Source organism: Empidonax traillii, unplaced genomic scaffold, assembly GCF_003031625.1.
Source record: "Empidonax traillii isolate 1590-97213 ecotype Southwest subspecies unplaced genomic scaffold, ASM303162v1 scaffold154:size1206225, whole genome shotgun sequence".
NCBI classification, from domain to species: Eukaryota; Metazoa; Chordata; class Aves; order Passeriformes; family Tyrannidae; genus Empidonax; species Empidonax traillii.
This window is the reverse complement of record NW_020955347.1, coordinates 551,472-556,038: the sequence shown is the minus strand read 5'-3', so window position 1 is coordinate 556,038 and position 4,567 is coordinate 551,472.

Sequence of the window (4,567 nt, the reverse complement as noted above, 5' to 3'; positions counted from 1 at the left end):
TAAAATTTTATAGGCTGCTGTGTAAATATACACAGAGTGGTTCTTATGTGGTTTCCCACAATAGTTGCTCTAGGCTTTCATCTGGTGCAATTTGTACTGAGTTCCATAATGACAGGTTCCACAAAGGCACCCTCATTCATTTTTAGCTCTACCAATCCAAACCAGAAAAAACCCAGAAGAAAACAGCCAGTATCTAAAACCAGACTCAGAAATAAGAACTTCTGCTGGTAAATCCTGTCTCCACACACTGGGGACTCATCAATATAACTCTATTGAAAAACTGTATGTATAGACAAATATTTAGAATGCAAGTGAATGGAGATAGTTCCTGGCCCATGAGGAAAGGTGGATATGACTGGCAGCAAGAAATTAAGTGATTTTACGGTACAGGTCAGTTCAACCAGATCAAAGGGACTAACTAAGTTCAAAGGCTCAGGATCCAGTGGAACGTCCCCCACAGCAGACAGCCAACTGTTCATGTGCAGTTTTGAAATGTTCTGGATGAAGTCAAGTAACAGCTTCACCAAGCTAAGCAACTAAAATCGTTGTGAGTTGAAATGAAGTCTAATGAGTTTGCTGTGAAGATATTATTCCTAAAGAAAAGAGTTTTAATAAAGCAGCAAAGATGCTCTAGAAGATAAAGAAAAACTTACTAAGCAAAATTGGAATGATTTGGTTAGAAGGAACTTCATCTCTGTTTGAGCTGTATTTTTTGTTAATTGGAGGATATTGAAATCATGAACAGAAATATATACAAGAAATGTGTATCTCATTCTCTTGATCACCGCAGGTTACCTTTCTATGACAAAATTCAGCATGACAACCTCCTCCCACACCCAAAAAAACCCCAAGAAACAAACAAACAAACAAACAAAGCGTTTGTTGAAATACACATAAAATAGTCCTTTGGCAATATTCCACCTTTTTATTGTGAGAAGATCATGCTCTTCACTCTGCGGTACTGCCCTGAGCCTACAGAGAGGGATTTTAAAGCCCCCTTGCCTCAGTGTGTAATTACCCAGGGAAGTTATTGAAATCAAAGTTCTATGTAGAAGCCTTTTGGCTTAGAATGTAACCAACTAATCCTCATTCTTCTGCATTCTACATTGAATTTAGGTAGAATTCTGTTTATTGATTGCCAATTGAGATATATAGATTGTGCTTATATGTGGCAAGTTAAACCTAGATGTAACCATTTTTTCTGGTCAAAACCACCACGGTGTTGGATTGTCAGGAAACATGTAAACACTGTTAAGTGCTGTGATGATGTTTATGGAGCACTGATGTTTGTCTCTAAAATTTCCTCAGGAAGGAAGTTTTCTTGAAAAAATGACTCTCTATATGAATGCTTGCATTTCAAGTAATTTAATCTTGATCATCTGCTTTGATTTCCAGACTAACAGAAGATGGGAGGCTTTGTATAAAGGAAAATTTGGATATGAATACAGTGATGATTCTGGTAGAGGTACACCTTGCTTTACAAATTCAAAGATTTCTTTGTTTTCTACATTATTTAACTTCTTCTGTTCTGCTTCCTATTAAAATGTTCTTCCCATTCAAATGTTGTCCTTTTTTCAAAGTACTGTGAGCTTTATTTTTTGTTCTTCTGTAACATCCTGAAAAATTATTCTGCAGCAAAGTTTTCTAGAGAACAAAAGCATACTGTTGAAGCATTCTTCTTCCTTCATGACTGTATTTGATATCATTACAATCCAACTCTGAGTAATAATGTTAACATGATAAATTATTCATCACAATAAATAAATCTCCTAAGGTTTCTCTAATTACAATTAGGCACTCTGTTGAACATTACCTGAGTCCTTTGTGGGAATCAACTTGTAAGTAAATACCTACTAAACCATGGGTTTCAAGGGCCATATACAGACATAACCTTTATAAAGATTTAGAAATGTCAAACCAACTGCAGTCACACCTGTCATGACCAAATAAAACACAATGTAATACATGAGTTAATGCTGCCACAAACCAGGTCAGTCTGTCCCTTGGACACTTACCAGATTGTGCTGTTTGCTCTCACTCCACTGGACCTGGTATGTGCTAAGCTTCTGGAGTCTGAAGAGACTCCAGGTGCTTCATTTGTGTTTGTACTGTGAGGTGCAAACTTTAATGCTCCCTTCTGAAACTGAATGTACAGTTCAACAGGCAAAGACTTAGTGAGCCAGAAAAGAACTAAAATATGACCTGTCTTTACTTACAAGGTAGCAGACTTACTGTTCAGAAAACAGTATCTAAAGGCAATGTACTTTTTTATTTCAGATTACTAGAAGTCTATCTGTTCAATGTTACAGGACTCCTTCCTGCAATTCTTCTGCCTGCTTTGGGTGAAAATGCCCTTGTAGGTTAGTTCTTATTATTTTTAAAGTTTTCAGCCCGTCTTCCATAATGCTATGATTCGAGCTCTTTAAGGCAGCAAGATATTACAACAGAGAAAGATTCATGATAAGGACACATGCTTACAGTGCTCATGAAGTGATGACTCACTTTTATTGAGACATTTTACAGGCTGCCATTTCAGAAAAACTTTCCTGCCAGGAATATATCTTCTCTCCTAGTTTCTTTGCCTCCTTTTCTCCATTCTTTGCATGATGAAAGGACCACTTTTTCTTCTCCTCCTGACTCAATATATCCTGTTCTGAAGGCTTCGAAGGCATCATTCTTAGGGTTATGATTTTCAGAATTTTTCCCCTCAGTTCAAAATTTAAGCTTTGCTAAGCAGACAGGTATGAGCCTGGAATCATTTTCTGCTGTTGCTGAATGAAATGTCAGATTCTGGATTCAATCCATCTGCTTGTTGAAGGGTTTGTCCAAGATATTGCAGTCTTTTTCAGACAATAACAATAATTCCAGACCCTTTTACAGGGGTGATCCTTGTGATCTCATTTAGCTCTATGGTTAGCAAACTTGAGTAACTCAAAAGATTGCTTCAATGAGTTTTTAAAGTTGAAAAGGTCTGAAAGGTCTCTGCTTCCAAGACCTTTACAAAACTATTCCTCCAATTTTTTACATTGTTTATAGTCACAAGAGAAAATTTTTATGGAGTCTGAGAGGAGTCAAGGTGACCAGATAAATGTGTCTGACCAAAACTGACTGCACCCACAGGAAAGAACAGTTAAATTGCCAGCACTTCTTTGCTGCTTTTCTTCTATTTCAATTTTGCTGGTGTGTTTGTCAGCACAGTAAAGAGCATTGTTCTCAGACATCAAAGGGAATAAAAGAAAATAAATTATTACTCATGCATTTAGAGATTGATCCTGTTAGCTACTGGGCTGAAAGCCTCTTAAAAAGGGCTAAAACCTTCAGCTCCTTTTGATTTGATTAAGAGCACTAATCATCTGTTCAACTTGAGTCAGTGAGAGATCATGGTACAAGCACTTCACAGGCTGTTCTCTGCATCACTCTGACCAAAGCCATGGTAAAGTCAGGCGGAGAGAAGCATCTGTCCGAGGCACTGAGCTGAGAAATTAATTGCTCCTTGGGAACCAGGTTAGCTGTCAGTTAACAAACCAGACAACCAACTGTTGCTGCTGCCACCCTGAACCAGAGGGTGGGGGCACAGGAAGTGACCAGCTCTGGGGGTGAGGTATCACCAAGAAAACATGCAACATCTCTGCTTGTAACGCTGGTTGGCTACACATCCCGCTGGGGATTGAAGCAGTTATTCTGGGAAAATGTAAATTCTAAATTCCTTGGAGATGTCTAGGAGAAAGTATTTCAGTTAAAGCTGCTTCAGAGTGGCACATCTGGTAAATAATTCAATACTTTTAGCCTTTAGGAAAATGTCTGTAGTTTGATCAAATATTTTAGATTAGAGAAGGACTTTTCCCATTCTTGAGTTGCTGGGTTTAAGCACCTTTTGAACTGAACCAGAAATGTGTTGAGTCTCTATTAACTTTGGCCCTTAGGTGTTCTCCACCAAAACATATTTTATAATTCTGTACTAGTAAATGCCACCATGGTAGAATAACTTTATTTAATGTATCCACATATTTACGGTATGTAAAAAAATCTTTGGTTTCAAAGACTTTCCCTCAAATAGCTACAGTAAAAAGAATGATTATTCATATGTTACAGGATGAGAAACTTAAACACAGAATGACAAGCCAAAAATCTTTAGTCATGTAGTAATCTTGCAGACCTATTATTAAAAGCACTCATTTTTCAAGGATGGTTGGCGTCTACGTGGCTTTAGTAGGTCTGGGTAGTCCTCCAAAACTTATGTCAACAGGTCTGATACTGAACAACAAATACTGGAGGTACAAAGTATAAATTACTTATGTCCTTCCAGTTTTCATTTCATGATCCTTGTCCTGTTTTCTAATGAGCAGATCATACTTTTCTGGAAACTTTTAATTTCCTTTTTCAGCAGTTATGAAGCTATCTTTCAAAGTTTAGTGATACTGTGGCAACTCACCAATCTATCTTTTAGTATCCATGTGTACAACACTTTTGACACTTTCATACAGAATGTTTTTCACATCTTTTAAAGTTGTGGGCAACATCCTATTTAAAAATTATCTCGGAATTTGCTAATTCCATTTAGAGAAAA